The sequence below is a fragment of the Corvus hawaiiensis genome, chromosome 5, assembly GCF_020740725.1.
Source record: "Corvus hawaiiensis isolate bCorHaw1 chromosome 5, bCorHaw1.pri.cur, whole genome shotgun sequence".
Taxonomy (NCBI): Eukaryota; Metazoa; Chordata; class Aves; order Passeriformes; family Corvidae; genus Corvus; species Corvus hawaiiensis.
In genome coordinates this window covers 8,350,667-8,363,868 of record NC_063217.1, presented here as the reverse complement: position 1 = coordinate 8,363,868, position 13,202 = coordinate 8,350,667, and the positions used below count along the sequence as shown (strand labels likewise).

At 42.4% G+C, this 13,202-nt stretch overlaps 1 long non-coding RNA gene across 19 annotated transcripts in view; it reads left to right on the top strand.

Moving 5' to 3' along the window:
- The window catches only part of LOC125326506, a 56,793-nt gene extending 49,757 nt beyond the window's left edge, over nt 1-7,036 (top strand). For 12 of the 19 annotated variants that reach the window (XR_007203865.1, XR_007203860.1, XR_007203862.1 and 9 more), the window contains 2 exons: nt 2,274-3,365; nt 3,491-5,032. This is a non-coding gene — a long non-coding RNA (uncharacterized LOC125326506). Of the gene's footprint in view, nt 1-2,273; nt 3,366-3,490; nt 5,033-5,642 lie in introns of those variants that run through there. The other 7 variants (XR_007203856.1, XR_007203854.1, XR_007203852.1 and 4 more) reach the window with 7 other exon arrangements.
- Nucleotides 7,037-13,202: the final 6,166 nt, after the last annotated feature.

Here is a 13,202-nt window from a genome sequence, read left to right as displayed (position 1 = left end):
TCTAGTTTGGTATTTCTAGCTACAGAGCGAAGTCTAATAAAAATGTTAATTGCAGCTATCTAAGAACCTTGTATTGCCCAATGCAGACCTAGAAAATGCATAAAGAAGCTCTCAGTGTATGGCACCCATACAAAGGCGGAATAATCACCTCTAATATATGAAATTGAGAGAGATGTAGAGAAAGCAATTAGGAAATGACAGTTTGCTTATTTTCTAGTACAAGATTCATGAAAGTCAACCATGAAACTAAATGGTGGCTGGTTTGAAACCAAGAAGAAGAGGCGTTTCCTCATACAACACTGAACTAAACTGTGGATCTCTTTACCACAGGATGTTGGGGAGGATAAAAGTCTACAAAGCATCAAAAAGTGACCAGACCAAATAGATCATAGAGGGAAAACCAACCAAGTACTAACTGCAAGAGCAGCAGCCGGTGGCTTAGGAAATCCATGATCCACTAAGCTGTAGAGCTCGAGGAATTTTGCAGGAGGACACAATGATATTTTTATTTTGTCTTTGTATGCTTCCCTAGGCAGCCATTCTTAACCATTAGTAGCATAGTGTGTAAGGAAGATCATTGCCCTGACCCAGTACTGCCTTTTGTGTCTTCTCAGACACCTGGGCTCAGCAGAAGGCATCAGGATCAGAGAAGAGCCAACTCCAAAGGTGGAACAGAAAGATGATTTAGTTCAGGCCCTTTGGTGATTATGGAGAGAGGTGGAGAGGGGAGGGTGGCCTGGTAGGTTGTGTCCACCTTTATCCTGTTTGGAGCTTGGAAACAACAGCTGCTGTAAGCTGAGGTGAGAAGTTCATTTGGGAATAATGGTGGTCAGCTTGAAATGCTTGAAGGGGTCACAACACTTTGGTTAGGGGTCTCTGTGCCATTGCTAGGGGTCACAGTGCCACCATTAGGTAAGCCAGGTCAGACACCTGATGGCCCTCCCATGCCTGGGGCTCAGCACATGGTGCATTTTATGGATGGTCAAAGGGCTCCACGTTGATGTCCTGGCTAACAAAACCTGTGGCTTTGAAGGGCGACACACCAACTGCACTGCCAGACCTCTTCCTTGGGAGGGATTTTATTCTTACTCAAGCGCTGGTATAAAGCACAAGTGCTCTGGCTTTAGGAGGATTTGCTATTCTCATAATGATATATGTATTTTCAGAGAGCATTGTTCTTGAATGGAGTTCATTAAAATGAATCTACAGGTAACTGTTCTGTTCAACTTTTTGACAAATAGCTCTAACTCAGCGTTTAACTCCGAAGGGGCCAGGAAATGAAAATATAGCCCCATTCCTCAATAATTATTAATCTCCTGTCACTATTTTCCTTACTTCAAGAGTTAGAAAAGTTTTAAAAATCTTTAGAGGTTGATTAAAGAGTAATTTGTTAGTGGGATGGGGGAAGGGAGGTGAAGGAAAGGGACAGAAGATTATTTCTGAACACCAAAAATAGTTTCAAATTCCCGCCAAGAAATGACAAATTGTTGTATACACAGTCAGACAGAGAGATGTATATTTTGTTTTAAATTCCAATTTCAAAATGTACTGCATAAAGAGAAACCACAAATTGAAACTTCATGTGCTCATGCTGACAGCAATACCAAACTTATGGTTTTCTTCTAAAAATAATACCCCCAAGCCCTACCTAAACCTTCCTGAACCTCCTGTCCCCTCTTTAATAAGTAAGAACACAGGGTGTTTTTATTTCTTGGTGACTTTTTTCCTTTCCTTTGAGTCACTAGTGGAGGACCAACTACTCTCAACCTTACTGAGGTAACTTTTCCAATGGTTTCAATACTTGCCTGAGTGAGTATTTTTCCTGGTATTTACGTGAAATTAAGGAATGTGTGACAGGAATGAGGAACAGTCTTGACAGAAGAATGAGAAGCAAACACCATTTTGTAAAGGAATGGAGATCAGGGAAGAAAAATAATGATGTTAGGTCCACTATGTAAAACTTTACTCCTCTTCCATCTCTCTAATTTCTCCCTTTTAAACAGAAAGACCTTTAAATTTGAGTCAAATATCTAAAGAAGATGAATTTGGAGGACTCAGTGCTGGTCATAGGAAACAAGCCACATCAAAATTCCCCAAATAAATCACCTCTAATTTAAGCAAAACTGTACCAGAGACTAAAGACAAACCAGTCCTTTCAGCTTTCAGAAGAGAAGTCAACATCAAAGGAGGAACCTGAAGTAGAAGCCTAGAAATGTAAATCTGTTGGTCTTTTCACATTCAAATTCTCACGCTTCTTCCATTTCCTTTTACAGAAAAAGAATGTGGTCAAACTTGGGGGAATGACTTCACAGCTTTTATTAAAGGGTAGCGTAATCCTCCCCTGGATAACTGGGGAACCATTAGAACAAGAAATAAGCAGTGATGAGCTGTTCCAGTTTGAGTGCTGTGGTTTGGAAGTTTTGACCCATGAGATATTAATTTCTCAGTCTAATTACATGAAAATGTATAAATATGAGCACTGATGAAGAAGAGAAGCATTCTGCTGAAAGGTGAGTGGTACTGAGTTCCCTCCCTTTTTACAAGGAAAAAAAGGTTCCTACCCTCTTAAGGGATACTGCACATAATAATAAGAGTACAATATATGGAAAAAATACATGCACTTCCATTTCACTATTGTTCCATTTTACTGCTGAGGTGGGGAACGAAGAAGTTAAATGTTGTGAGGTCCTTTTGTGACGGTGGATTTGGACTCCATTGGGTCCATCCAATGAAAGCAGTAGCACTGTGGACCCTCAGTGCTGGGTGTTAAGTGTCAAAATTTGGGTGGTAGAACTGCCACCATGTTTGACTGTGTATAAAGAAGCCATGCCCATGTTCAAGTGGCCAGCCTGGATGGCTTGGGGCTCTTAGAGACTCTAATCAAAGTGGGACAGGAATTATGCTGTGTTGTACATAATTAAGAGTAATTTCTCTGAACCTCCTGTTATTGTTCTCTAAAAAGTATCAGAGAAACCTTAATTACTTGCAACAACAACACTAAGGAAAACCCCCCAAACTACTGGAACAATACCATGTAGAATAACGTGAATTAATTGTTAAATTTAGTACCTCCATGAGAAATGCTCTATTGATAGCTCAGAATTGCTCTGCCTGGAAACCACCTGAGCACTGCCTTATTTCTAGACATCTGTCAACACAGTTATTATCTAACAACAAGCATAACATGAAAATAATCGTTCTGTTTAGGGCAGGAACATTAACTGACTGACATTAAATTGCATCAATATCATTATCTCCTGTTGACTTTTTGATAATACGTTGATGAACAGTTTGTGTTTTCCAGGGTGGAAAAACCTTACTTGTTTCTTAGCAGGAACTCTGCACTAAGAAGTTTTTTTTAACAGGTACCTAATTTTGCAATTTTAAATATAATGCTTTCCAAGAGCTGATGATACTTTATTATCTTCCTTTTATGGGTGGTTTGTTGGGGTTTTTTTGTTGGTTACTGTTGTTGTGTTGTTTTTTTCAGACTTCAGTCTTCTGCAGAATGAAGATTGGTATGGTAGTAGAATAACAGCTGGATACCCACAACTCAGTTCACAGCCTGTCCAGCCTAATTTTGAAGTTCTAGGCTGTTAAAGGTATTTAAGCTCTTAAAAGGTGAAAATAGGTGCTTCTTAGGTATCTAATTTATACTAAAACTAATGGGAATTAGGCACCTTTCGTGGACTTATCAAAAATCATATAGGACTGCAGTAGCAACAGAAGCTACAAGTAACTCTAAAATTCTGGCCTTTTTTGATATAAGGCAGGCTTTCCAGAACCAGTCATTTTTATAATGTAAGTTTTTCCCAAATGTTCATTTTTCTGAGAGCCCTAGTACTCCCATCCTAGCTGAAAAACCTCCTCTTACAAAGTGTGTTAATGTCTCACACATTGCTCTTCTGTGTTTGAGGCTTTTGGTCAAATGCCACTCAAATACTTCATGGACCTTAGAAGCTTTCCTGCAGCATCAGGAGTTTCACAGAGCTTGGTGCGTAATCCCAGAGATTTTTTTGCCCTACTATCCCAATTTTCAGAAGAAGCCACGTTGCTCCTGAATATCACATCTTTTTAAGGACGTAAAAATACCATCCAAGCACTTTTGAAAAATAATTTTTGGGAGCATGAGGGTGTGTGTGAATATTTTCAAAGTTGCAGTTTGACTAACCCAGCCGCTGCTTAGATCATCAAACAGGCATGTATTTGGGACACAGAGGCACTACAGTCCTGGCGTATTCAGCGCAGAATCCTCATGGTTATGTGAATAATTATCCCTTCATACCGGCCTAGAAATCTTGGACAGAAATAGCAATCACAGCAAGGGTGCTAAGAAATAATTTGTACCATACATCTGTTAATGTCCCTTAGCCCAGCTGGAACCTGCATGCTTTCCTCCCTGTCTTGGGTTTCTCGAAGTGTGTTGATGTGTATTTAAGCCACGGGAACAGTCGAGGCAATCAGGCACGGGGGAGACATGAACTTCCCTGGTATGTTGATTCCAAACTGTGATTTCTGTTATCAGGATGGGTGAGGAAGAAAAGTGTCAAGTGTCACTTGATCTCCTGTTCTCAGCTTGTCTGGCTAATTCAGGGAGGAGCCTCTGAGGCCAAAGCCACCCCAAATGCAGAAGACCTAGAAGACCATTCAGACCAACGTTCTCCAACAGGTGTCCCATGAGAGCAAGCACCTCACTGGGATTACACTGATGATACACCAACTGGATATGACTGACACTGAGTTTTTGAACAGAGTGAGCCAAAAGAAGAGTTTCATATTTTGCTTCATCTTGGTTTTGAGAAGGACAAGAAAAGTCCCTAAGGAGTGTCATTTCAGGACATTAATTGTAAAGATGCAAGAAGGGGAGAGTAGAACAAAGCACCTCATATGTGGGCGTGGTTTTCTCAGAAGGTTGAACTAGAGATCTCCTGACATCCCTTCCAACATACAACAACCAATTATCTTGTAAGGGTGAGGAAGCCTGATCTTTCAAGCCTGTTTTGCTATTAAAGAAACAGTTTTCTTTTTTTCATGCATGGCATTTTGTTTAGCCTCTTGCTTGACGTAGGATCACATCGTATTTATGTTTAACGTGCTTTCTCTCATTCACTCTTCCCCCGGCTCTCTTTAATGCCACAAACTCTTCCCACCCCATATATTTTTATTTTACACAAGAATTATGCAATTCATCTGGGATTTGCTTAGGACTGCTTCCAAATACACCCACACAACTGCTCTAAGAGTGATGAGGTTTATCCAAAGATGGATTTGGCAAGTCTGTGTTTCAAAGAGTTACTGATCCAAAATGCTTCAGGAAGAGACTTTTAGACACACAAGTAACCCCACAAAGCAATAAAATACAAGATCATGAACTGTTTCTGTATTTAAATGTTTGGAGGAGTTGAAGCTGGTAGCTCAAATATTTTGTCTGAAAATGGCTACTTCTCCACCAGTGAACCAATATCAGTCAGTTTGATGACGACTAACTGAGTGGTCACAGCCCATGACTATTCAGGGTTTCGTGATGTTGAAATCCTGCCAGGTTTTTTTCTTCAGAATAATACAGGAGTTTGGTTCAACCAGGTTACAGATGGTCAGAGGAGTCTTTAACACACTGTTAACTAATTTTGTTCCATTTGCAGATGCATAAAACAACCTCGAGAGGCCCTGTTGTCCATTGACAAGGCTATGAATCTAGAGACCTGGTTTTGATCTTGTCTCTCCTCTTGAACTGTTCCACAGCCAAGACTGAGTTGCCTTTCTCCTCCATGCCTTAGAATAAACTCTCATAGAAAATGAGGGTCCACAGTACAGCCCTCCATTGTCGAAACAGTCAAAGAGCTACTGATGAGAACTGGAATGTAATGACTGGGATTCTGTTTCTGCCAGTGCACTAATTCCAGAACCCACACCCAAACTTATGAAATTACCTGTTAAATGATGAGACAAAATCATTTGTTTTATTCTTTTTCCCTGTATTTGTGTCCCCTGGGTGGCAACAGTGGAAAATGCTGGCAAGGAGAGCAGACAGTAGACAAGGTCCTATTGGCACAAATCTGAGGGTTTTGCCTGTGTCAGTGATGTAAGGACACCAGTCTCCTTCAAGAGATGTGGTTTATCAGTGGAGCTTTTGCAGTGCCTGGGACGTCAGGCTAATGGTCTCACATACAGATTCTGTAAGATGCCTTTCATTCATCCAGCCAAACAGGAGCTGTGCTTGTGATGCTTTCCCAAACTGAAGGGCATTGCTCCATGAATGCAAGCAATGTTAAAGCCTGAATAATACACACAGTCTTCCATTTGCAAATTGCCTCCACCTCTCCCTTTGCCCTCCCCACCATGTGGTTTAGCTTTTGGCTCTGCAATAGATACTCTGAATCAATGTTAGCTTTCTGAGAGACTAACACTGAACACTGAAGGTCTGAGTCAAACCCAGCCATGTTACAAGTCCATTGTTGGACTGTCGCTTGTTTTGGTTATTTTTCCCTGGAGTTTTGTTAGAGATGAACTGGACCTTTTGGCAGCATGGACAAGCACCTCTATTTTGTCATTTGGTGCCCCAAAGACATCCATGTACTAATCAATCCAAACAGGAAGCCAAAATCTTTTTAAGAGAAGAGCATATTGTTCATTGTAAATGTTTGCCTCACCATTAGTGCACAAAAGAGAAAGCTTGGAAATGGAAAGACGAAGGAATAAAAAATAGCTTGGTAATGCAGTTTACACAGGTACATGCAGTGTAACTACAGCTTGTGGGAACTGTGAAGCACTGTCCTCATCTGACGTGTATTTCAGTTTTCAGCTCGGTAAAATCCCAGCTTTTTAAACAAGCAAAAACTTGTCCTTTTTACCAGGCTGTAATAAAATATTTGTGGTGGTTTTTATGGTGCAAGCCATCATTCACTTAATACTATCTGAAGGTCATTTCTCCTAGGACAGATCACAGCACATCTCCACACTAAGATCCCAGAGCTTGAGACTGGTGCTAGGTTGTCCACAAAGACCCCCAGAGGCCATGTTTGTTTGTTCTGAACGGCCCAATGGCATGGCATGGGCTGGAAACCACTCTACACCATGCCCTGCTCACCCAGACCAAGGAGGCACTCTGGAGTCTGAACATCGTGAAAGGAGAAATGCAGCTGTTGGAGTGGCTGTGTCATACCTGGGTCCACTGAGTCAGAGTCTGTGTGCACACATCTGTGAAAGAGCAACCTCCCAATCCCCAAATGCACTAACCCTGAGGGGTCAACCTGAATCAGTATGTCCACTGGGCAATACTGGGGAGTTTCAATCGATATAATTCTCAGGAAGGGCAGGGATGTGCTCTGGCATCAGAGCTGCTGAAGGCCACAAGAAGGCCCTAGTTCAATCTTACCTGTCACTGACATATGCATGATGTAGATTTCTTCACCCTCAGAAAGGACTGGACACACTTTTTCCTCTTCTGGTCTCAGAGAGAGACCAGAAAGGTTCCTCCAAGAGATCGCAGGTGAAGTCAGTTGAGCCACTTTAGGGAAAAGAAAGACTTATGGCTTGATATCTTACCATGTCCAGGATTTTATTAAATATGATAGAGATGTGTGACTCAATATAATCCTGTTCACACCTCTGGTGCTTGTTAGTTTTCATAAAAACATAGGACAAGACCATGATTTCCTCAATACCGCACTTCCAGTTGAAGAAATTAATTCAAATCCACTATACTAGTCAGAAATTGCAAGGTGCCATGAAATTCACTTTGTTTTCCCTTTAAATGCTTCTTTTGATAATATGACCAGAGGCTGCATCCTTGGACATTTCAAATTTTCTTGCATTTCCTTATTGTACCATTCTAGATTTCTCAGGATCACCTTCAGGACTATGCTAACTTCAAGCACTCCCTCAGGCATCCTAATCCCTCTTCAGTACATATATATGCCCCTGTATGTTACTTTCATATATTTCCATGGGATTTTGGAAGCTTCATTTAAACCTCTCTTCTTACACAGTCCCCTTATCCTTTGCTCTATCCCTCCATCATCCAGCATATCAACTCCAGCAGGATCAGAGCAAAACTGAGGTGGAAGGAAAAGGAAATGCTTTCAGTTGGTGTAAATGACAGTCATAAGACAGGACATTGGCCTAAGGGCAACTGGGATGTATTTATTCCATGAAGTGCCATGCAGAAATACCTGAGCTAGCTGGGAACATGCTAGTTCAGGTTACAGAAGTAAAGTGTATACACATTAGCAGAAATACTGGAATTACTTAGGTGTGGCTTTTGGGGATTATCCTGTTCCACCCAAACAGAGAAGTACTGTGAAGCTTATGTAGCCAAAAAAAGTGATAATTTCCTTAAACTTTTAAAGCCCAAAAGATTTTTTGAAATTTTTTGCTATTTTTTTCCCCATTTTTTCATTGAAGTCATTCATTTTGAATAGTACATTTTGTACAGATAAAGCTTGTAGAGCAGCTGTGAAGATGCCACTGCTATTGCTGCCCTCCCTAGAGACTCCAAATGTAGTGATGGCAGAGTTAGGGCAGAAGAAATAGCAGTGCATGGGCTGAGTTGAATATTTCTACTTGCCTGATCACCAGGAAAAGTGGCTGGAGTAATTGAACAGTGGGGAATCAGGGAAAAGAATCTGCTGCTTCAAGCAGGCTTCAAGAATCAGGAGACCTCATTGAGGGGCCTTACCACTGTGAGTCGTGGGAGCCCACCTCTCTCTCACTCTCCTTCTGCATCAGCAGAGCTCCTCCCAACCTACATTCGTATAAAGCAGGTGAAGATCACGAACTTAAGCTCTTTGTGCACATCCATCGGGATCTCTCTGAGAGGTACTTATGTAGCACCACCATCTTAGCTTTTTTCACATTTTGCTTGCTGCTCCAGAAGGCAAATTTGATGAAATTTCCGCATTCATTTTGGAAATGGTAGAAGTGGGAGACTTTGCAGTTTGTCCAAGGAAGTCTGTGGAAGAAATTAAACCAAGGTCTCTCAAATGTCAGTTTAGCACTTTATATGATCCTCCTCCTCTACTTCTGTTTCCCCTGGACAGAGGAAATTGCCTCCATAGATGATCCAATATAATCATTGCAGACTTAGCTACAATAACTTCATAAAGCAATCACTGAAATAAGTACCTGTATTCTCAGATAACACAGGTCTAGGATGCTGCTCAGGAAGCACTGAGCACAAGCTCAAAGTGTTAGTGATTTCCTCCAGCAGCTGAGACCTCCTCACTGCCTGCATGAGAGCTTGGTGTTGGCCCACTGGTGTGGAGGTGCATTTTCATCTTCAAAACAGAAAGAAAAAAGGGATACAACAGGATTGGGCTGAGATAGGGAATTAACAGGATGAGGTTAATTTGGGTGGTGAGCCAATGTCACGAAGGCTGATGGAGAACAAAACTGCCTGTCAGTGGTGTGGGCTGAGCTGGTACCCCGTGCTGGAATGCAGAGCATCCACGTGTGGGAGATCTTCACCTGCCTGCCACAGCAGTTTGCACTTCACTACCAGCACCAATGTTAAAACTTCCTTTAGCCCCCAGAAAGAAGATAAACATGTCTTTCAATGCAGATTAAATACACACGTAGTTCTGAAACATTGTCGGTCATTACTGATTCATGGCTGCTGTCCAGTGAATGGAGAAAAACATTTCCCCTCATAGGTTTAACAACAAAACCAATAAAAAACCCCAACAAGTCAATGGCTTATACTGTACACTAAAACAGCTTAAAACACAAACATTTCCAGAGTACAATATTTCAAGTAGTCTTGTAACTGGAGGAGCTATTTTTTAACCGGATTCCTACTTTTTACTACCAACAGCCTTGTCTTATTTGCAGAGGCTCTGCTAGCTGTCAGACATCCTGACTCCACTTAATAAACTCACTTAGAGCAGAACTTTCTTAAGTCACAGTGTAAGTACATAAATTAGTTGTTTTAGCCTTAGACCAACACACTTCTCTTTCTTCCCTCTCTCCTGAGCACTGAGCTATGATGAAGAAACTCAAGTCTCAAAAGCACCAACAGTTCATTAAAAAATACTGCCATAACCCAACATGCCTAATATACTGCGGCTCCTGTTGGCTTTGGTTGGAGCTGCAGGGATGCTTACTTGTACAACTAGGGTACAACTAGGCAAAGTTTGGGTCCTTAGATCTGGGACCCTAGGTTTAAATTCCACTTTTGAAATGCTTTATGTGCAGTGATCTCAGAGAAAGAACCGCTGAGATGACACCAGGTCATAGGCAGATTTTGTATTAAATGAAGTTTAATGCACCAGGAAGCGGAGCGACACTCCAGTGTGTCACCAGATAAGCAGGAGCATGGCATATTTCATTAGTGGGTGGATCTCAGTCTGGTTCCTTGTGAAAATGAAGCTCAAACAAACCCCATAGTCGTGTCTCCCTCTCTGTCTGACCCTCCCTCATAGCTTCCCCATCCATTGGTCAAATTTATTCACATTCAACAGAAAGAAATACATTGCAAAAGTAAACAAAACTGAGGGATATGGGCTGCCAAGTGAGAGAGGCATGCCAGAAGTCCTGCTGTCTGAGAGGAAGGCCACTTAACCTTTCAGCATGTCCAAAAGAGGATGGGGCTTTGGCAATGAGGGCACACACCTTCACAAAAAAAAATATAAAAATGATGCAAAGCTCCAAGGCACTGGACTTTACTCATTCCTGTGCTTGTAACTGGTATCTGTTGCTGTTGGTGCATAAAAGCCACTCATGACAAGCCTGGAGGGACTCCTAGGGTTCCCTAAATCAGAGCCTAGCTTCTATAGCCCCTCTCCTGAGAGGGGATGTGCAGCATGGGATCAGTTTGCTCAACTGACCCTTTACTGGGAGGGATGAACTGACTTTCCATCTCGCCATGACAATTCCCATCTGGAGACAGGGCTGGTCTGACCGCTTGGGGCAGAGGCACAAGGGCCACCCATTTCCAAGGCTGGCCCCTTTGATATGAGAACAGGGGGAAAAACACCTTGCCCTTGTGGGAGCTGGGGACAGCATCTATTCCTGGTCTCTGGTCCTTTGCCCTGCCTGGCTGCCCCCTGGGCAAGCACAGAGAAATGCCAGGCTGGTGACAGGCAGTAGCTGGCAAAGCTCAGTGTTGCAAATGCTGTGCTTCTCCTGCCAGCTGCTACGTGTTGTACCTGGTGGCAGCTGCTATTTTTATATTGAAACTCATTTCTTGCTAATAATCTCTGTGTTACATCTTGAGAACCAGATCTAGCCCTCTGGTAATTTGATCTTAATTAAACAATCTAGCTGCCAGTCCAGTCCCTTTCTGGTAAGCTGTGTATTGCAATGTTTGGTGTTAGTCAAAAACAACAGACATTTATCAGGCCTGGTGTTGTAAATATAGCTCAATTTCCAAGAGATGCTGATAGTAAAGTTTGCCTTGCCCTGCCCTACCTCTCCCCTAAGCTGAGTCATAATAACACACAGGGTTAACCCAACTCCATCACATGGTGTAATGCTCAGCAAGATTTGGCAGATAAGAGACCTCACTAATCCTACAAATCTCATCTTTCATGCTGAAGCAGTTGGCTGGGATACCTTTTTCTTTTTTTTCTTTGTGTGTATTTAAGTTATTGTTTAATACAATCTTCCAAGTTACATAATGGTTTCTCTCTTCACTTGGTGTCATCTGAGCCCTGCACAGGAATGCACACACAGCCTCTGACATCTTTGAAGTCCTCCAGGGCCACTGCTCCCTGTCCACTGAGCAGTTTAGAAAGAGCAGGTACCACACATTCTTACACACAAGTGCTTTCCAAGAGCCAGCTACACCCGTCTTGCACCATGTACCGTAATCTTTTGGAGAGTTTATTATTATTATTTGAGCAGGCTGGGCCAAATTACAGTGAGATTGTCAGCAGAAAGAGCTATATTTTTTTCCCTCCTGAAACAACTGGACTTGCCAAGCATAACTGGTTGTGCTCTCAAAAGAAAAAGCCACATTCACTGCAGGAATAAAGCTTTCAGCCATGGGGAGCCCAGGGGTTGTGGTCCACTCCAAAATGCAGCTTTTTGAGTCAAGGCAAAATCTTTGCCTTATGGAAAAAATATGCCCCATCAGACAGGAGGGAGCAGATGGGAGGCAGATACTTCCTCCATTGGGATGGTTCAGCCTGAAAGAGGACTGGGTATAGTGGTGGCTGGAAACCCTCTGATGGTTTGTTGCTCACCACAGTCTAGCCATTTCCCTCAAATCCTAGGTGGGTCATTGCTAAGCCCTCACTGGACTCCAGGCACATGGTTCCCAGGTGGCAGATGCACATCTGGCATGGCAGGGGCTGCTCGTGGGGCACAGATCACCAACACTTGCTCTGGTTTCACCAATCCACCTCTGAATGGGAGCTCCAGCCTGCCCAGCAGAGAGTTCCAGCAGCCGCTCCTCAAAGACATAACAATTTCACCTCACAAATGATTTTCCAGGGACAGACCTACAAATTTTGTAGAGAGTCATGAGTGGACTCAGTTCCATCTCAACTATTTTGGTTTTCCCTTTTTTGCCTCTATTTGTTTTTCATTCTTTGCTGCAGTATTTCACTACTTTTTTTTCCCACTGGATGTTTTTGCTCCTCCCTTGCCTGCTTTGTCTCTCACAGCCTCTCCTAACCCAGTGACATTTGTGTTCAAATGTTCAAACTTACCCTGCTCAAGAGGGCTCAGAAGCAGGGTAAACAAGTTTGCCTCTCTGTTTAGCATGCAGCTCAATTGTACATTTACAGTAGATATTCTGCTTTAATTTGCTTTTAAACAGCCCCTTCAAACAGCTCAGAACTCTGGTCATTGTTCTTTTAGGTGCATTACAAAACCATAATTAATTAGCTGGGCTCCCCTGTGGATTTTCTCAGATTTTACCCAATCTTCCCGCCAATTTTAATGACCTTCCCAGTTAGGGGCTTTACATCTGTAAATGCTGAGTGCCATTCAGCACTTGGTAAACAAGGGGTATCTGAGCAAAATAGCCAGAGCTTGAAATCAAAGAGTTTACTTGTTTGTAGTACAGAAGACACTGGCAGTCTGGGTGGCTCTTAGCACCTGCCGTGCTGTTTGATGACTGAATTTTGGCTTTCTGTCCCATATTAAAAGAACTCAAGACTGATCTCTTTTACCCTTCCATAAAGTTGGGATTGTGGGGAAATGTGTACTGCAGAGCCCTGCTATCCCACCCACTCTTCTTTGCCTTTTGAAAGCAAGAA